The 22,090-nt window shown below is 39.8% G+C and overlaps 1 non-coding gene across 1 annotated transcript; it reads right to left on the reverse strand.

Moving 5' to 3' along the window:
- Window positions 1–20,724: 20,724 nt before the first annotated feature.
- Window positions 20,725–20,796, reverse strand: TRNAC-ACA (transfer RNA cysteine (anticodon ACA)). The gene has a single exon. It is a non-coding gene; the product is annotated as a tRNA-Cys (tRNA).
- Window positions 20,797–22,090: the final 1,294 nt, after the last annotated feature.

Here is a 22,090-nt window from a genome sequence, read left to right on the forward strand (position 1 = left end):
CTTTTGTTTTAACTCATTCTGAATCTTTTCCGTGAAGACTTTCCTTGCCTCAGGCATCCTACAGAGTTCCCACTGTATTTTGTACACACCTGCTGAAGCAAAGACGGCTAATTTACAGCCAATTCAATATCCTTTCTCCGTCCTTCCACTCATAAGAGATTCCTGATTTTATTTGGAGTGGCAGTGTGCCCAGTTCCCAAACTTCTTGTGGCCAAGTGGTCAATCTCTGGCCAATGAAATACAAGTAGATGCTGAGTGGGACCTCTAAGAGATCTTCTCAAAAGGAGAAAACTGGAACTGGCCCTTTTTATCTCCACATATTGCCTAAAATGTGGATGTATTGGCTGGAGCTCCAGCATTCATCTTGGACTATAAGGTTCCCTTGAGAAAACACCACATGTTAGAGATGGTGGGGCAGGAAGAAGGAGAAATCTAAGATTAACATTGTGACATTGCCTTAACAGCCGTGGACTATGTACCTCTGAACATTTTACATGAGAGAGAGAAATTTATTTCTTGTGTTTTAACTTGGCCCTGTTTAGGTTTTCTGTTATGTGCACCAACTCTCAGTTCAGTTCAGTCACTCAGTCGTGTCCAACTCTTGGCAACCCCATGGACTGCAGCACGCCAGGCCTCCCTGTCCATTGCCAGCTCCACCTTTAATCTTTACTAATATACCTGCCTTACAGCAGTTACCAAAGAGTATAATATTGGACTATCTTCATATATATCTTTCTTACTCTGTTATTTCCTAGTAGGAGAGCTGGGTTACTGTATGTTTTAAAATAATATAAGTATCATATGGATTTCTGCCAAGGCATGACTCTTGAATTGGTGGTGGGAATGAGGGTGACCAAATGAATGACCGAAATATCATTCATTTCTTTTCTTCCTTTTTTCAAACCACCTGTCACTATGCAAAGATATTATATAATTATTGACTATATTCTCCCACACTGTACATTATATACTGTGACTCATTTGTAACTAGAAATGTTTACCTCTCTCTTTTCCCTTACCCCTTCCCTTCTGGCAACCACCAGTCATACTTTGTATCTATGACTATGTTTCTGTTTAGTTATACTTGTTCATTTGTTTTTGTTTTCTTGATTCCACATATAAGTCAAATCATCAAGTATTTGTCTTTCTCTCTCTGACTTATTTCACTTAGTGTAATACCCTCTAGGTTCATCCATATTGTTTCACATGGCAAGATTTAATTCTTTCTTTATAACTGAGTAGTATTCTATTGAAAGCATGTGCTTCATCTTTGCTATCCATTCATTTATTTATGGGCATTTAGATTGCTTCTATATCCTGGCTATTGTAAGCAGTGCTATAGTGGACATAGAGGTGCATATAGCTTTTCAAATTAGTATTTTGTTTTCTTTGGATTAATAACTAGAAGGAGAATTCTTGGATAGTATGGTAGTCCTATTTTAATTTTTTGAAGAATTTCCATACTGTTTTCCATAGTGGCTGAACCATTTACGCTCCCACAGATAGTGCATTAAGGCTGCCTTTTTTCCAATACTCACCAACACTTTGTCTTAATTGTTGTCTTTTTGATAATAGCCATTCTGAGGTGATACCTCATTGTGGTTTTGATTTGCATTTTCTTGATGATTAGTAATTTTGAGCATCTTTTCATGTGCCCATTGGCTGTTTGCATGTTTCCTTTGGAACAAAAGTCTATTCAAATCCTGTTTATTTTTACATAGAGGTTTTTTTTTATGTTGAGTGTATGAGTCCTTTGTTTATTTTTGCTATTAAGCCTTTATCAGATATATCATTTGCAAATATCTTCTCCCATTCCATAGGCAGGCTTGTTCATTTTGTTGATAGTTTCCTTTGCTGTGAAAAATCTTTTTAGTTTGATATAGTCCCATTTGTTACATGAACTCACCTATATCAGTGGCAGAACCAATTCAATATTAGTATGCAATATCGATACCAGGTTATCAAACAAATCAATTTTCTTTTTTTTTTAATTTTATTTTATTTTTAAACTTTACAATATTGTATTAGTTTTGCCAAATATCGAAATGAATCTGCCACAGGTATACATGTGTTCCCCATCCTGAACCCTCCTCCCTCCTCCCTCCCCATACCCTCCCTCTGGGTCATCCCAGTGCACCAGCCCCAAGCATCCAGTATCGTGCATCGAACCTGGTCTGGCGACTCGTTTCATACATGATATTATACATGTTTCAATGCCATTCTCCCAAATCTCCCCACCCTCTCCCTCTCCCACAGAGTCCATAAGACTGATCTATACATCAGTGTCTCTTTTGCTGTCTCGTACACAGGGTTATTGTTACCATCTTTCTAAATTCCATATATATGCGTTAGTATACTGTATTGGTGTTTTTCTTTCTGGCTTACTTCACTCTGTATAATAGGTTCCAGTTTCATCCATCTCATTAGAACTGATTCAAATGTATTCTTTTTAATGGCTGAGTAATACTCCATTGTGTATATGTACCACAGCTTTCTTATCCATTCATCTGCTGATGGGCATCTAGGTTGTTTCCATGTCCTGGCTATTATAAACAGTGCTGCGATGAACATTGGGGTACATGTGTCTCTTTCCCTTCTGGTTTCCTCAGTGTATATGCCCAGCAGTGGGATTGCTGGATCATAAGGCAGTTCTATTTCCAGTTTTTTAAGGAATCTCCACACTGTTCTCCATAGTGGCTGTACTAGTTTGCATTCCCACCAACAGTGTAAGAGAGTTCCTTTTTCTCCACACCCTCTCCAGCATTTATTGCTTGTAGACTTTTGGATATCAGCCATTCTGACTGGCGTGAAATGGTACCTCATAGTGGTTTTGATTTGCATTTCTCTGATAATGAGTGATGTTGAGCATCTTTTCATGTGTTTGTTAGCCATCTGTATGTCTTCTTTGGAGAAATATCTATTTAGTTCTTTGGCCCATTTTTTGATTGGGTCATTTATTTTTCTGGAGTTGAGCTGTAGGAGTTGCTTGTATATTTTTGAGGTTAGTTGTTTGTCAGTTGCTTCATTTACTATTATTTTCTCCCATTCTGAAGGCTGCCTTTTCACCTTGCTAATAGTTTCCTTTGTTGTGCAGAAGCTTTTAAGTTTAATTAGGTCCCATTTGTTTATTTTTGCTTTTATCTCCAACATTCTGGGAGGTGGGTCATAGAGGATCCTGCTGTGATGTATGTTGGAGAGTGTTTTGCCTATGTTCTCCTCTAGGAGTTTTATAGTTTCTGGTCTTATGTTGAGATCTTTAATCCATTTTCAGTTTTGTGTATGGTGTTAGAAAGTGTTCTAGTTTCATTCTTTTACAAGTGGTTGACCAGTTTTCCCAGCACCACTTGTTAAAGAGATTGTCTTTAATCCATTGTATATTTTTGCCTCCTTTGTCAAAGATAAGGTGTCCATATGTGCGTGGATTTATCTCTGGGCTTTCTATTTTGTTCCATTGATCAATATTTCTGTCTTTGTGCCAGTACCATACTATCTTGATAACTGTGGCTTTGTAGTAGAGCCTGAAGTCAGGTAGGTTGATTCCTCCAGTTCCATTCTTCTTTCTCAAGATAGCTTTGGCTATTCGAGGTTTTTTGTATTTACATACAAATTGTGAGATTATTTGTTCTAGCTTTGTGAAGAATACCGTTGGTAGCTTGATAGGGATTGCATTGAATCTGTAAATTGCTTTGGGTAGTATACTCATTTTCACTATATTGATTCTTCCAATCCATGAACATGGTATATTTCTCCATCTATTAGTGTCCTCTTTGCTTTCTTTCACCAGTTAAACAAATCAGTTTTCAATGAAATAAACAAATTTGAAATCTGTTTATGATTTTTATAGAGAAAAAATTCACAGTTTTTTAAAAAATCAATGAGCAGTAGCATATCCATGAGCAATAATAGCATAAATAATAAATGTTGGGAAGATTATAGTTTTCTTTCTTTTTCCTTTTTTTGGCCATGCCATGCAACTTGTGGGATTTTAGTTCCCTGACCAGGGATCAAACTTGAGTCCTTGATAGTGAGAGTGCAGACTGCCAGGAAATTCCCCTAAATTTTCAACACAACTTCTTCACCAGTTTTCCAAGCTCCTATGAATGAGATTCCAACAAGTAAGTCCCTCTCACCCCTACCCTCAACTCTATCTACCAACTAATTTTTTCCTGAAAAAAAAAGTAGCTTTTATTCTACAGAAATCTTTTTCCTTTAATGTCTTACCTTACTTGTACTTAAGACTTTAACAGGAAAATACCTTTCCTGCAGTAGATGCTCAATTCAGAGGCACATGGGTTTTCAGTATCTGACTTTAACTGCATGGAGATGGAAATTTTCTTCTATCACCATTGATTGTATTGAAAGGTCCAGTGAACTTTAGTCACTTCTTATATTTTCCCTTGTTCTTCACAAGTATTTTCTCAGTTAAAAGTGACAGTTTGAACTCTGAAGTTCTCTTATCCACTATGGTTTCTGACCTTTGTTGACTCTGAACATTGTATTCCTTTACCAAGTAATTTTTTTTCTAATTTTTTATTTGATATTTTATGCATAATGCTTCCTTTACTCAGACTAAGTAGTCAACAGAATAAAATTGCAAAATGTTAACATGTTGAATGAATAAACAAACAACTTCTGTTTTGAAAGAGAAGCACTGACCTGAGTGCAGCTGTGGATGGAGTAAGCTCTGTTGCCTTGTCGTCTTGGCTGGGTATGTCATCTTGGCTGGGTCACTGGTGTCTCAAATCTACTCTGTGCTTTTGAAACAATGTTTGTGGTACAGTTTTGCTCCTATTGTGTTCCTCTGGCCCTTTTCCCACCTGGTCAAGTGGGAATTTCATATTCCCTGCCTCAGGGTAGAAAAGACACAGCAAAAAACAGAAACAAAGCAATCCTTGCTTTTGTGTTTCAAAACTCTAAGCCTCGGTGAAAGGGGAGAAACTCAAAAGACTAGACTATAGGTTGGAAGACTTTTTGATGAGAGAAAACTTGAGGACATTCCTTAGGCTGGGAGGGTTGTGAGAGGAAGGTGAAGACAGCTAATTAGAGGAGAGCTTGGTGGAACTGGGATGGACCATAGGGGAAGGAAGAAAGATGGCTTCCAAAGATCACCCCATATGCCGCTTTAGCAAGCAACCGAACTATTCTCTACCCATGAGCTGTAAAGGATTTAGGCCAGTGCCCACAGGAAGACAAGCCTCCTTTTGATGAGCATATCCTGGACTGAGGCGCTTTGCTATTTGCCCTTGGGTTTAGCTTCCCAATGAAAAACTCCCTAGCTGTGATCAACTTGCCACTCATGGCCCCTCGTCAGGAGGAGTCATGAGCTTCTGTTTGGAATGTATCCAACCTCCCTGTGTGGGATTGCCTCTTCCTTGGTGTCCTAGGACATCCACAATCCTTCTGAAGGAAGGCAGCATCCTAGTCTGGAAAGCTTGCGGTGAGTGAGAGTAGAAGACTTGTGACTGAAGTGTAGCTTGAATCGAACAGGATCCGCTCAGGATCACCACCACACCTTGGCCTATGGTAAAACACATCTCTACTGTCTGGATGAGCTGGCAAGTTTTTAGAAAGTTACAAAAGGGAGTCTAGATTGTTTGCAAGGTCTTGGTGACATTAAGAAAGGTCCAAGAGGTAGAGGATTGACAACCAATCTGTCACCTCGGTCCACCCAAAGCACTGTAGTGAGGCATAAGCTTTAATTTGCCCCTTCTCTTTTTCCATTCTGTGGCCTTGGCCTATCCAACCAGAGACCACCTCTGCTCTCCTTCCCCCATTACACTTGTCTGTGGAGTGTTGCCTACATGGGGGTCATCAGAAAACTTCCCAGACATGGAAATGGGCAAAAGAGATGGATGGATGTCCTTTCAGTGTAGTGCTGGATGTTGTCTGGTGTGCATTTGAGGCTTGTCTAATTGTAAACAGGTGTGCTTCGGGGAGCCTGGGGGGCTGCCATCTATGGGGTCGCACAGAGTCAGACATGACTGAAGCGACTTAGCAGCAGCAGAGCTTCTTTCACTGGTTTTCTGTGGGCCTTCTATAGGGGTAGAAGGTAATTTATAAAAAATTGATTATAGTAATATGATTGTTATCTATATAATGTAAATGTCTTTGGTAGAGATAAAATTGATTTCTGTTTTGAAATAGAGAAGCGTAAACATTAACATTTTATCAAGCTTAAGAATATTAATCAGTTTTATATCTAGTAGCTAATCGATTTCAGCATTCCAAAGATATTTCAAAAATATAAACTCTATATATAATTATACATATATATGAACATATATATATATATATATTCAAATTCTCCTTTAGCTGATCTTAATATCTTAATGTTTCCCTTACTAATTAATAATGAGTAAAATAAAATAATGAATAAGATCTTTGACTTACATTCATTTTGTATTTGCATGAGTCATTTTAACTTCTCAACATTATACTTTAAGAGGATTACTTCCAAAGAAGATGCAGACTTCTTGAGATGATCTTCTGAGATTTTTTCCTTCTTGTTTACTTTATGCTAGTTTTAAAACATTGCTTTCTGTTCTAGAACACAAAATCTTTTCCATTGCTCTAAGTGCTCATAACTTTAGATGTAAACAGAGAGGAATGTGGTTGATTGCTTCAAGTACTAATTTTTCTTAATCATGGAACATTTTTGTTCAATAAAGTATCTTTACCCTAGTTGGCTTAGTCTTGTAGGACAAGATGTACTTATAAACCTGATCAAGCATCTTGCTTGGATTCATATGTACAAAGAGGTTAGATATTAGCAATGCTGATGGAACTAGTGTATTATGAGAGCAGACAAAAATAAACATTTCCTTCTTCTAATGATTTATGGCTGAGCTGAGCACTATAAACCACATTAAACTTTTTTTTTTTATAAGAATGGGATAAAGCAAGGATCATCCAGTATAGAATAATAGTATAAGCAAAGTGCTGGAGATTATGAGCAGTCAAATGACTAAGACATGAGGAAATTTTACTGATTTACAAATTATAAAGCAGAGCAGTGAAAGATAAGATAAGTGAAGGCCTTTATCCTACAGGTCTCGTAATTCTTGAGTAGGGGAATGGAATTCTAAATAGAGATGGTTTAAGAAGACTAATATGGCAGTTACGTGTCATGAGGATTAGATTTGGAGATGGCTAACTGAGGTAGGTGGGGGAGAATTAAAGATAGCTTTGAGAACCTCCTAGATGGAATATAGGGGATTTTTCAAATGTTTAATGACTTTCAGAATAGAAAATGAAAAAGTATGATATTGAAAATGACTTCAAAATTTTGAAACTTGGGATGGTTGATACCATTGAAATGGAGGGCAAATAGAATTTCTGTTTTCTGAATTTTTTCAGGATAAAGCATCTGACAATATAATAGTTTATATTTTATGATTTTTCTTTGCTTTTTAAAATTTGAAACATTTCCTCCTAATTTGTCTCATTTGATAGTCACAACAGTCTGTAAGGCAGACATAGTAATTGCCATGTTACAAGTGTTACTCTTACAGAAGAAGCTGAAGCTCAAAGATGTTAAGGGGTTAAATGGTTTATTCAAACTTCAAGGAGGTGGCCCAACTTAGACAGATTGTTCTTTTGATCAAAGAAGTAAGATCATGTACAAGCATCACAGGAATTCGGGATAATGGGTGAGTATCCAGTTAGAGAAGACATTGGGCCTAATAGATACTCTCTTCGAGATGTGAGCTATGGGTATCATAGACATAAAATAGTTGGAAAGTAAGGGTCCAAGGATCTGGAACTTGACTCTGTAGTGATAATCTAAATAGGAAGTAGAGTCTTACCTAGTAAAAGCAGACATATTGCAAGATATAACATATTAATCGCTCTCTACCCAAATTTCTGGAAATATTCTGGTGTGTGGTATAAAGAGTATTCCTCCTTTTCCTTCAAGGAGGAGAAATTGACTTGACTAAACAAGTAGAGGGATGGGGTCAGCATGTGACTTAGAGGTGGAGAGATAAGAGAGAGCTGTGCACAGGCCTCCCTGGAGCAAGACACCCCACCATCCACCATAGGATTTTTGCAAGGTGGGAAGAGAAGCTTTTGTCACGCCCATGCCTTTTTGGGTAGGTCCCAGAAACATGTCTGGAGCAGCACTGCATGTTCTCATCTCCCTGTTTTCTATTCATCAGGGGTAAGTGAAAGTACCAAGGGCAGTGAAGTACTAATTAACCCTCACAAGCATTTTCATCTCTGGGTACTTGGCCATTAGTGTCAAAGCCTTAGAGCATGTATATCTATCATTAAGGCTATACTTGTCTTTATCTCATACTTCATGGGATTCTGATAAAGAATCCTGCAGCTCAGGTTAGTTTCTCTATGCACTGAAGGGATTTTTCAAATCTGTTTTGTCACCAAATGAATGTTACACCCCCAGAGTTGCCATCTAGGTACTTAGGATCAGTGCCAATCAGTGGTGAATTTTGGCAGCAAAGAGTGTGCATTTCTGTTATTTCCAATGAAGCTGTACACAACAGAGTGTCAAGGCCTCTCTAGGGCCCAGAAGAAAAGCGCTGGAATCCTGAGCTATGAGTCTTTGATGTGTGTGATGCTAATTTTATGTCAACTTGACTGAGTCATGGTGCCAACATATTTGGTCAAACAATATTGTGGATATTTTTGTGAAGGTGTTTTTTGGATGAGATTCATGTTTGACTTTGAGTAAAGCAAATTACCTTCCATAACATAGGTGGGCCCCATCCAGTTAGTTGAAAGTCTTAATAAGACTGACCTCTTCCAAACAAGAAGGAACTTTGATAGAAGTTTGCCCAAGCAGCTTTTCTCTGGGTCTCCAGCCTGCTGGCCTACCCTGCAGTTTGAACTTTACAAGCTTCAAAAATCATATGAGTCAGTTCCTTAAAATCTCAATCTCTTTCTATTTCCCCCCTAGTTTTCTAGTTATCTTAATATTACATAGCATACAACCCTGAATCCCAGTGGCACAACTGGGATGGCTCAACTGTGGGCTGGAGTAAAGATCCACTTTTAAGGTAGCTCTCACACAACTGCATGACTAGCAAGTTGGTACCAGCTGTCGTCTGGGAGCTTAGCCAGTGCTATTGGCCAGCAGGTCCTGTTCCTCTCCATGTGGGCCCCTCCACAGGCTGCTTGGATTTGCTCAGAGCATAGTGACTATATTCTAAGTGCAAATGACCCAAGAGAGGAACTAGGCATCTGTGCCTTCTTTTATGACCTAGCCTTGAAAGTCACATAGCATCATATCTGTCACAATCACAGAGCAACTCAGAGTTAAAAGTGGGGAATTCTAGGGTTGGCAGATAAAATATGAGATGCTCAGTTAACTTTGAGTTTCAAATAAATCATATCTGCACATGACTAATGGAAACACCATAGCTTTGACTATATGCAATGTTGTCAGCAGAGTGATGTCTCTGCTTTTTAATATGCTGTCTAGGTTTATCATAGTTATTCTTCCAAGGAGCAAGTATCTTTTAATTTTGTGGCAGCAGTCACCATCTATAGTGATTTTGGAACCCAGGAAAAGAACATCTCTCCCTGTTCCCTCCTTTTCCCCATCACTGTTTGCCATGAAGTGATGGGACCAGGAGCCATAATCTTCATTGTTTGAATGCTGAGTTTTAAGCCAGCTTTTTCACTCTCTTATTTTACCTTTATCAAGAGGCTCTTTAGTTCCTCTTAACTTTCTACCTTTAAAGTGGTATCATTTGCCTATCTGATATTGTTGTTATTTCTCCTGGCAATCTTGATTATAGCTTGTTAGTCATCCACCCCAGCATTTCTCAAGATGTACTCTGCATATAAGTTAAATAAATAGGGTGACAATATATAACCTTGATGTACTCCTTTCCCAATTTTTATAAATGTGCTCCACTGCAGAAGGGAATGGTAAACCATTTCAGTATTCTTGCCTCAAAAACCCTATGAACTGTATAAAATATATATAAATATATATTCATTTTCAGAAGCCATGCCCGTGGGGCCACCCAAGACGGGCGGGTCATGGTGGAGAGGGCTGACAGAATGTGGTCCACTGGAGAAGGGAATGGCAAACCACTTCAGTATTCTTGCCTTGAGAACCCCATGAATAGTATGAAAAGACAAAATGATAGGATACTGAAAGAGGAACTCCCCAGGTCAGTAGGTGCCCAATATGCTACTGGAGATCAGTGGAGAAATAACTCCAGAAAGAATGAAGGGATGGAGCCAAAGCAAAAACAATATCCAGCTGTGGATGTGACTGGTGATAGAAGCAAGGTCCAATGCTGTAAAGAGCAATATTGCATAGGAACCTGGAATGTCAGGTCCATGAATCAAGGCAAATTGGAAGTGGTAAAACAGGAGATGGCAAGAGTAAATGTCAACATTCTAGGAATCAGTGAACTAAGGGACTGGAATGGGTGAATTTAACTCAGATGACCATTGTATCTACTACTGTGGGCAGGAATCCCTTAGAAGAAATGGAGTAGCCATCATGGTCAACAAAAGAGTCCGAAATGCAGTACTTGGGTGCAATCTCAAAAACAACAGAATGATCTCTGTTCATTTCCAAGGCAAACCATTCAATATCACAGTAATCCAAGTCTATGCCCCAACCAGTAACGCTGAAGAAGCTGAAGTTGAACGGTTCTATGGAGACCTACGAGACCTTTTAGAACTAACACCCAAAAAAGATGTCCTTTTCATTTTAGGGGACTGGAATGCAAAAGTAAGAAGTCAAGAAACACCTGGGGTAACAGGCAAATTTGGCCTTGGAATACGGAATGAAGCAGGGCAAAGGCTAACAGAGTTTTGCCAAGAAAATGCACTGGTCATAGCAAACACCCTCTTCTAACAACACAAGAGAAGACTCTATACATGGACATCACCAGATGGTCAACACTGAAATCAAATTGATTATATTCTTTGCAGCCAAAGATGGAGAAGCTCTATACAGTCAACAAAAACAAGACCAGGAGCTGACTGTGGCTCAGATCATGAACTCCTTATTGCCAAATTCAGACAAATTGAAGAAAGTAGGGAAAACCACTAGACCATTCAGGTATGACCTAAATCAAATCCCTTATGATTATACAGTAGAAGTGAGAAATAGATTTAAGGGACTAGATCTGATAGATAGAGTGCCTGATGAACTATGGACAGAGGTTCATGACATTGTACAGGAGACAGGGATCAAGACCATCCCCATGGAAAAGAAATGCAAAAAAGGAAAATGGCTGTCTGGGGAGGCCTTACAAATAGCTGTGAAAAGAAGAGAAGCAAAAGCAAAGGAGAAAAGGAAAGACATAAGCATCTGAATGCAGAGTTCCAAAGAATAGCAAGAAGAGATAAGAAAGCCTTCTTCAGCGATCAATGCAAAGAAATAGAGGAAAACAACAGAATGGGAAAGACTAGAGATCTCTTCAAGAAAATTAGAGATACCAAGGGAACATTTCATGCAAAGATGGGCTCAATAAAGGACAGAAATGGTATGGATCTAACAGAAGCAGAAGATATTAAGAAGAGATGGCAAGAATACACAGAAGAACTGTACAAAAAAGATCTTCATGACCAAGATAATCACGATGGTGTGATTACTCACCTAGAGCCAGACATCCTGAAATTTGAAGTCAAGTGGGCCTTAGAAAGCATCACTATGAACAAAGCTAGTGCAGGTGATGGAATTCCAGTTGAGCTATTTAAAATCCTGGAAGATGATGCTGTGAAAGTGCTGCACTCAATATGCCAACAAATTTGGAACACTCAGCAGTGGGCACAGGACTGGAAAAGGTCAGTTTTCATTCCAATCCCAAAGAAAGGCAATGCCAAAGAATGCTCAAACTACTGCACAATTGCACTCATCTCACACGCTAGTAAAGTAATGCTCAAAATTCTCCAAGCCAGGCTTCAGCAATATGTGAACCGTGACCTTCCTGATGTTCAAGCTGTTTTTAGAAAAGGCAGAGGAACCAGAGATCAAATGGCCAACATCTGCTGGATCATGGAGAAAGGAAGAGAGTTCCAGAAAAACATCTCTTTCTGCTTTATTGACTATGCCAAAGCCTTTGACTGTGTGGATAGCAACAAACTGTGGAAAATTCTGAAAGAGATGGTAATACCAGACCACCTGACCTGCTTTTTGAGAAACCTATATGCAGGTCAGGAAGCAACAGTTAGAATTGGACATGGAACAACAGACTGATTCCAAATAGGAAAAAGAGTATGTCAAGGCTGTATATTGTCACCCTGCTTATTTAACTTCTATGCAGAGTACATCATGAGAAACGCTGGGCTGGAAGAAACACAAGCTGGAATCAAGATTGCAGGGAGAAATATCAATAACCTCAGATATGCAGATGACACCACCCTTATGGCAGAAAGTGAAGAGGAACTAAAAAGCCTCTTGATGAAAGTGAAAGAGGAGAGTGAAAAAGTTGGCTTAAAGCTCAACATTCAGAAAATGAAGATCATGGCATCTGGTCCCATCACTTCATGGCAAATTGATGGGGAAACAGTGGAAACAGTGTCAGACTACTTTTTTGGGCTCCCAAATCACTGCAGATGGTGACTGCAGCCATGAAATTAAAAGGCAGTTACTCCTTGGAAGGAAAGTTATGACCAACCTAGATAGCACATTCAAAAGCAGAGACATTACTTTGCCAACAAAGGTCTGTCTAGTCAAGGCTATGGTTTTTCCAGTGGTCATGTATAGATGTGAGAGTTGGACTGTGAAGAAGGCTGAGCGCCGAAGAATTGATGGTTTTGAACTGTGGTGTTGGAGAAGACTCTTGAGAGTCCCTTGGACTGCAAGGACATCCAACCAGTCCATTCTGAAGGAGATCAGCCCTGGGATTTCTTTGGAAGGAATGATGCTAAATCTGAAACTCCAGTACTTTGGCCACCTCATGCGGAGATTTGACTCATTGGAAAAGACTCTGATGCTGGGCAGGATTGGGGGCAGGAGGAAAAGGGGATGACAGAGGATGAGATGGCTGGATGGTATCACTGACTCGATGGATGTGAGTCTGAGTGAACTCCAGGAGTTGGTGATCGACAGGGAAGCCTGGCATGCTGTGATTTATGGGGTCGCAAAGAGTCGGACACGACTGAGCGACTGAATTGAACTGAACTGATTAATTTTTAGATTCCTTTCCATTACAGGTTATTATGAGACATTTCCGGAGAAGGCAATGGCACCCCACTCCGGTACTCTTGCCTGGAAAATCCCATGGATGGAGGAGCCTGGTAAGCTGCAGTCCACGGGGTCGCTAAGAGTCAGACACGACTGAGCAACTTCACTTTCACTTTTCACTTTCCTGCATTGGAGAAGGAAATGGCAACCCACTCCAGTGTTCTTGCCTGGAGAATCCCAGGGATGGGGGAGCCTGGTGGGCTGCCATCTATGGGGTTGCACAGAGTCGGACACGACTGAAGTGACTTAGCAGCATGAGACATTGAATATATTTCTCTGTGTAATGCAATAGGGCCTTGTTGTTTATCTATTCTATGTATAGTAGTGTATATCTGTTCATCTCAAACTCCTAATTTGTCCATCTCCCTTGTTTCCCCTTTGGTAACCATAAATTTGTTTTCTATATCTGTGATTCGATTTCTGTTAAGTTTGTTTGTATCATTTTTGAAAGATTCCACGTATAAGTGATACCATATGATAGTTGTCTTTCTCTGTCTGACTTACTTCACTTAGTACAATAATCTCTAGGTCCATCTCACTCCTCCTGAAGACTATGAAGAGAAGTTGGTGACCGAACAAGAACCAGAGACAAATTCTCTATTCCTTACACAATCAACATACAGAAATGAAACCCTCCCATTCAAAAATAGGAAATGTGAGAGTACCCAGCAGTTACTTGCTCAGGGCTGTTCTGAGATTCCGCTAGGGAATGCTGCAGGTTCCTTAGGGCTCAGTCCTTCTCCTAGGGATTGCTTTCCATGGCTCTTGACTCTCTGGGCCCTTTGTTCTGCCCATGAGTCCCCTTTCCTTCTCCTTAAAAAATGACACGTGGCTGAAGCTGAGAAGTACTCTAAGGCACTTTCCTGTCCATAGAAGTTTGGAAATGAAAGGACCTCTTTTCACTTTGTGTTAACCCTGTTGTTTTCAGTCTGAGTCAATAAAACTGCTTTGAAAATGTTGTTGTAAGCCTTTTTGTGCTTCAATTTATAATCCTTTCCATTAGACCGAAGGTACACTGGTGAATCTTCCTGGGAGACTGCAATGGGATAAGACCCTTAAGATTCTTAGAAGCCCGGTTCTTTTGTTTTTCTTCCTTTTGTTTGTCTTCACATCCTTTAAGAAGGTTTTTATTTGGAAATACTTTCAAACTTACAAAAAGTTATAAAAAACAAAACAGTACAAGGTGGATCTTGTATACCCGTTACCCAGATTTGCTTATTGTATTAGCTTCCTCTGATTGCTGTAACAAATTTCCACAAACTGGGTGGCTTTAAACAACAGGAATTTATTATACTCTTATAGTTCTGGAGGCTCAATATCCAAAATCCAAGTGTTGACAGGATCCTATTCTTTCTGAAAGCTCTAGGGGAGAATCTGTTTCGTGTTCTCTTAGCTTCTGGTATTGCCAGAAGCAACACTGGCATTCCTTGGCTCATAGAAGCATCACTCCGATCTCTCCCTACTTTATTACATAGCCTTCTCCCTGTGTGTGTCTGTCTCTGCATTCCTTCTCTTCTTTTAAGAACACTGGTCATATAGGATTAACATCCCACCCTACTCTAGTGTGACCTCCTCTTAATTTAATTATATCTGCAAGAACCCTGTTTATGAATAAAGTTCTGTGGTTCTGGGAAGGGCACGAATTTTGAGGGGCATGCCATCAACCCAGTACACGTGTTGTTAACATTTGATCCCATTAGGTTTACTATTTGCACTCTCCTTCTCCTCCCTCATCTTCTTTGTCCCTCTCTCTTTGCATTCACTATGTGTATGTAATAGCTTTTCCTTGGATCATTGCCTTCCACGCACCAGGACCCTTTTACTGCTCTTTGTTGTGGTTGTTGTTCAGTCAACTCAGTTCTGTCTGACTCTTTGCCACCCCATGGACTGTAGCCTCCCAGGCTGCTCTGTCCATGGGATTTCTCAGGCAAGAATACTGGAGTGGCTTGCCATTTCCTTCTCCAGGGAATCTTCCTGGCCCAGGGATCGAACCCTCATCTCTTATGTCTCCTGCGTTGCCGGATGGATCCTTTACCACTAGCACCACCTGGGAAGCCCCATTTTAGGCATCCCCCTCCTTCCAATTCCTATTCTCATTGATTTAATTTCCTTTTTGAACTCTTAGGATAATAATATGCTTTCAAAGGGAAAGAAGTTTCACTTCTCATATATTTTCCACTCCATCCCTCCTACTTCTAACTGTTAAGAGTTTGTTGTGTTCTGGTTAATCCATCCTGTATTTCCTTCTTACAATGATAAGTAGATGTGTTCTTATTTTCCTTTCATCCTTTAACAAAAGCTGTGATAACACATACACTCTTTAGCACTTTGCCTTTTCACCTTAATAGCACTTTGCCTTTTCGCCTTAATAATATCTCCTAGAAATAAATCCACAGCAGTTCAGAGAGATCACCCTCCTTATTCTTTTTTTTATGTTGGGTGTGTGCGCCATAGTTTATTCAACCAATCTTCTAAGCTTAGTTACTTAGGTGGTTTTCAACATTTTGTAGTTACAAATGATGCGGCTATGAATAGCTTTTTGCACAGAATTTTTGTATTGTGGCAGATGTGAATTTTTAGCAATGGGATTTCTGGGGTGAAGGATAAGTGCATATATCATTTTGTTATTGCCAAATTCCCCTCTCCATATAGCACTTTCCCCTGCTTTGCAGTTCCACCAGCAATGTGTAAAACTATTACTATTTCTGACAGCCTTGCTGACAGAGTGTAGGGCTGCATGCATGCATGCTCTGTCATAGTTGTGGCTACTTTTTGCAACTCTTTGGACTGTAGCCTGCCAGCTCCTCTGTTGCAAACCTATTGGATAAGAGACAGCATTTCAGTGCAGTTTTAACTTGCATTTTCTTATTCTGAGTGAGGATAAACATCTTCCCATATGCATTAGGGCCATTTGAATCATTTTTTGTGAATTATCTGTTTGCCCCTTTTTCTAAGGATTTTTCATCTTTTTTCTCCGAACTTTAAAGAGTTCTTTAAAATTAGATATGTTAACTTTTTATCCGTGATAGCTGTCATGAATATTTTCTTCCAGTTTTATTGCCTCTGGATTATGAATTACACTTAGAAAGTCTGTTTCTATGTTGAAGCTGAAACTCCAATACTTTGGCAACCTGATGTGAAGAGCTGACTCATTTGAAAAGACCATGATGCTGGGAAAGATTGAAGGCGGGAGGAGAAGGGGACGACAGAGGATGAGATGGTTGGATGGCATCACCGACTCAATGGACGTGAGTTTGAGTAAACTCCAGGAGTTGGTGATGGACAGGGAGGCCTGGCGTGCGCAGTCCATGGGGTCACAAAGAGCTGGACACGACTGAGTGACTGAACTGAACTGATGTTGAAGTTAAAGCACAACTCATCCATGTTTCTTCCAGTAGTGGCGTGGTTTCATTAGCTGACTTTGGTATTCATTTAATTCCAGTTTTTTTCTTCTTCGGAAGATTTCTGATCTTATTTTTTCAAATCAGTTATTCATTTTTAAAAAGTGCTTAAAATATTTTACCAGTGACTTTCATGGTATGTATCAGGAGGGTCTTTCAGCAAGGTAGGATCTGGGCCTATCTTGCTGCCAGACATGGAAGTCAGCTAATTTCTGCTCTGCAGCCCTTAAAGAAGACAGCATGGTTTTTCTACACAGTTCCTAAACCCATAGTCTTACAACATGTCAATCCTTTTGGTAATTTGCTTTTGGCTAATAAGAATAGCAAGGAGAGATAAGAAAGCCTTCCTCAGGAATCAATGCAAAGAAATAGAGGAAAACAACAGAATGGGAAAGACTAGAGATCTCTTCAAGAAAATTAGAGATACCAAGGGAACATTTCATGCAAAGATGGGCTCAATAAAGGACATAAATGATATGGACCTAACAGAAGCAGAAGATATTAAGAAAAGGTGGCAAGAATACACAGAAGAACTGTACAAAAAAGATCTTCATGACCAAGATAATCACGATGGTGTGATCACTCACCTATAACCAGACATCCTGAAATGTGAAGTCAAGTGGGCCTTAGAAAGCATCACTATGAACAAAGCTAGTGCAGGTGATGGAATTCCAGTTGAGCTATTTCAATCCTGGAAGATGATGCTGTGAAAGTGCTGCACTCAATATGCCAGCAAATATGGAACACTCAGCAGTGGGCACAGGACTGGAAAAGGTCAGTTTTCATTCCAATCCCAAAGAAAGGCAATGCCAAAGAATGCTCAAACTACCGCACAATTGCACTCATCTCAAACGCTAGTAAAGTAATGCTCAAAATTCTCCAAGCCAGGCTTCAGCAATAAGTGAACTGTGAACTTCCAGATGTTCAAGCTGGTTTTAGAAAAGGCAGAGGAACCAGAGGCCAAATTGCCAACATCTGCTGGATCATGGAAAAAGCAAGAGAGTTCCAGAAAAACATCTATTTCTGCTTTCTTGACTATGCCAAAGCCTTTGACTGTGTGGATCACAATAAACTGTGGAAAATTCTTCAAGAGATGGACCAGACCACCATCTGCCAGACCACCTGACCTGCCTCTTGAGAAACCTATATGCAGGTCAGGAAGCAACAGTTAGAACTGGACATGGAACAACAGACTGGTTCCAAATAGGAAAAGGAGTACGTCAAGGCTGTATATTGTCACCCTGCTTATTTAACTTCTATGCAGAGTACATCATGAGAAACTCTGGGCTGGATGAAGCACAGGCTGGAATCAAGATTGCCAGGAGAAATATCAATAACCTCAGATATGCAGATGACACCACCCTTATGGCAGAAAGTGAAGAGGAACTCAAAAGCCTCTTGATGGAAGTAAAAGAGGAGAGTGAAAAAGTTGGCATAAAGCCCAACATTCAGAAAACTAAGATCATGGCATCTGGTCCCATCACTTCATGGCAAATAGATGGGGAAACAGTGGAAACAGTGTCAGCCTTTATTTTTTGGGGCTCCAAAATCACTGCAGATAGTGATTGCAGCCATGAAATTAAAAGACGCTTACTCCTTGGAAGGAAATTTATGACCAACCTAGATAGCATATTGAAAAGCAGAGACATTACTTTGCCAACAAAGGTCTGTCTAGTCAAGGCTACGGTTTTTCCAGTGGTCATGTATTGATGTGAGATTTGGACTGTGAAGAAAGCTGAGCACCAAAGAATTGATGCTTTTAAACTGTGGTGTTGGAGAAGACTCCTGAGAGTCCCTTGGACTGCAAGGAGATCCAACCAGTCCATTCTAAAGGAGATCAGTCCTGGATGTTCTTTGGAAGGACTGATGCTAAAGCTGAAACTCCAATACTTTGGCCACCTCATGCGAAGAGTTGACTCATTGGAAAAGACTCTGATGCTGGGCGGAATTGGGGGCAGGAGGAGAAGGGGACGACAGGGGATGAGATGGCTGGATGGCATCACTGACTCGATGGACGTGAGTTTGGGTGAACTCTGGGAGTTGGTGGTGGACAGGGAGGCCTGGCATACTGCAATTCATGGGGTTGCAAAGAGTCAGACATAGCGACTGAACTGAACTGAATCATATGATTTTCTTTTATAGATATTGTTTTTTTTGTTGGTAATTTGCTTTTGGCTAATCATACTATTTTCTTTTATAGGTTTTATTTTTTTTAATAGGAATTTTTTTTTTTTGTTAACATGCTGCATGTTAACTTTTTCTAAGGGTTTCTATGTGTATATGCTTAAATACGATAAAATATACATGAGTTTGTTGACTCTATTTTAAAAGGAAAGACCTTAAACAAAAGCAAGCATTTTGAAAATATGATGCTTGAATTCTGTACATGATCAGCAAATACTAATACAATTCAAATTTTCCTCAATACGTAAGCCCAAGCAGAAGCGTATTATTCAGTGTTAGAGGTATTTAACAGAGGAAATGAAATTCAAATAATATTTTAATAAGTTAGAAATATTTAAATTCTCCTTATCAATACACAAATGCACTTCAGTAGATCACTAGCAATTAGGAGATGTCCATACTGCTTTCTCTGTGAACTAGAGTTGATAAGGCATCAGATCAGATCAGATCAAATCAGTCGCTCAGTCATGTCCGACTCTTTGCAATCCCATGAATCGCAGCACGCCAGGCCTCCCTGTCCATCACCAACTCCCAGAGTTCACTGAGACTCACGTCCATCGAGTCAGTGATGCCATCCAGCCATCTCATAATAGCCTATATTTATTGTATATGTGGCTTTTTATAGCCAAAAAAGTGCCAATATTTCACATAGTAGCCATTCCATTTATTAGCAATATAACAGATAAAAAGGAAACTCAGATTTTTTCGAAAATCCCTCTTTCTGGTCCTATTATATGTTCCTGGACCTGATCTAATGCAGTTGTTGTTTCTGGCACTCAGAGCTTCTGAATTCAACTCCACAGACATTGCTCTGAGCAGTTCTATACATAAGTGAAAAATATTTCACACAGGCTCCATCCAAGTAAGGATTAGCTTTCTATCAGCTGATTTGGGGTCTACTACCCTCCAAACCTCACTGTAAGTTCTCTTATGTTGTGGATTTGGTAAATGGTTTTAGATGAGCTGTTGGTTAAAAAAGAAAGCTGCTAGGACTTTTACCAGATCAAACATAATCTCCACTGCCAAAGACAGATTTTGAAAATCATTGTAAATTTTATGATGAAGTGTGGAAATCTGAAAAGAAGCCTTGTTTCAAAAAATGGAAAAATTTCTCCGTAAAATCTTCCAAAAGTTCACAATCTATAACGCATGCTTCTCCTTAATTTCCTCTTTCACTCACTTCCTTGTTCCCAGCAGCTGCATGGGCTTTGCAGCCAGCACTCTTCAGAGAGTTTGCCTCATCAGAATTTGTGGACTGAAAGAATAATCCAGCCCTAGTGGACAGTATAGGAAGACGTGTTGGCAAATCCCTTAGATCGGAAATGGTCTGAATGATGGATGGTCTGATGCTATATAATTTAAATCAATTTTAATATGGAATCATATCCACTAAAATCTTTAATTCCTGGGTGAGAAAGTTACTGTTTTCAGGATTGGTTATAAATATTGCAGGAAGCACATGCAGCAAATTATTATTAAATTAATTCTAAGAATGTGAACTATTTGAGGGCCAGAGTTATGGTTGCTATCAAAGGAAACTAAATACATCGAAGCTACATGATGCTTGATGTGAAATATCTGTGGGAAATATGAGGCTCCTTTTCTTTGCTCTGGCTCATAGTGGGTTTTAGACTTCATTCACAGACCTGGTTCTTGTCTGAGGTTCACAACCATCTTGTGAGGCACATGGTCCAGAAAACTTCCGTCTCCTTTGAGGAGAGAGAAATCTGACAATTAGAAGGGTTAATTGACCTTCTATAGTTTCCAGTAGTATTGGCAGGGTCCAGGCTGAAACACAGACCTCTGGACTCTTCACTGTGTGCTGTTCCTATTATATAGTGGAGTGAAGTTGCTCAGTCATGTCCGACCCTTTGTGACCATGGACCGTAACCTACCAGGCTCCTCTGTCCATGGGATTTTCCAGGCAAGAATACTGGACTGGGTTGCCATTTCCTTCTCCAGGAGATCCCTAGCCAGGAATTGAACCCGGGTCTCCCGCATTGTAGGCAGATGCTTTACCATCTGAGCCACCAGGGAAGTCCTGTTTCTGTTATAACATCAAGAGAAAATAAAACTTGACGCAGGAAAAAGAAAGGAAAGGGAAAACAAGTTCAATTTCATAGGTTGTTAGAAATAGTAGGTTTATGTTAACAATATTTTTAAATGTAGTTAATTTAGTGAAACTTGGAATGGACTCCCTGCCTGGGGTGTAAGTGAGGGGGGAATGTCTTGATTAAAAAAAAAATCAGATATAAGGTAAAAATAAGATTTGTGGAATAATAAAGCTCTTGGAGGCGTAAATGATGCCATTGACTCTACAAGTTAGGTGGATTGGTTTTCATCTCTTACTGGAGATCCTTAGCCTACCTGCCCACATGCCATGAAATTGCCCATCCTCTCAGGCTTTGTGGGAATTTTCTGAGAGAAGGCACGTCCCATCCTCACTCTGCACCAAGGGGATTGATAGCCATGTTCTGGGTAGCCATCCATTTACCAAAAAGTCCCAGAAACTATAATGGGACTTTAGTTGCAGACCAGGGGAAAGAAGATGCTGAGAGTAAAGGAAGGCACAGACGGCATTCAGAAGGCACGTGCCTGAGTGTCATTATTGTTTAAAAATTTCCTGATGTGGAGCCTCACCTAACATCTATGTGGCATAGATGTTGTACCACACACTGTAACATAGATTAAGGGCCAGATTAAGCAACGTATTTTTATTCTTTAAGAGTAAATCAACAGGTAGAAGAAGATTCCCAGGGCTGCAGACAACAGCCCTTTTCATGGCTTCTGTTTGTTGCCAGACATGCTAAGACTTGTGCATCTTAAACTGTGGAATAAAATCCCTCCATTGTTATTTCTTGGCTCTTAAGAAATTACTGTAGAAATTCAATCTCTAGTTCATTTGGTGACATATGTGCAAAATGCCTAACACGTGTGTGAAAAGGCAGTTAAATGCAACATCAATTAAGTCAGCACTTAAAAAATGGTTTTGGATAGTTAAAACTCTTGAATCTGATGAGGTGGTTAAGCCATATTTCAAGATACAATCTAAAGGACTGTATTAGGTCTAAGAGCTCTTTGCAAATCCCACTTGAATTTCATAGCATGATGGTCTATCTGTGTTAACAGAGTTGTTAAAATGTAAATCACTAAGAGTAAATCCTGATGAAAGGAGCTATGCCAAGTTGAGGTTAAGAGAGTTTTGAAATTTTCCCTGTAGCTGTGGCTGGGTCTAGGGCTGGGGCTAAGCTGGGGCCCAGCTGGGGCCAGTGTTAACACATAAGGCAAACTCTTCTTAGAATACAGAAGGGGCTTTAGGAAGTTAAGTGCA

Source organism: Bos grunniens, chromosome 11 (genome assembly GCF_055505025.1).
Source record: "Bos grunniens cultivar Pamir isolate PY7600 chromosome 11, Bosgru_T2T1.0, whole genome shotgun sequence".
NCBI classification, from domain to species: Eukaryota; Metazoa; Chordata; class Mammalia; order Artiodactyla; family Bovidae; genus Bos; species Bos grunniens.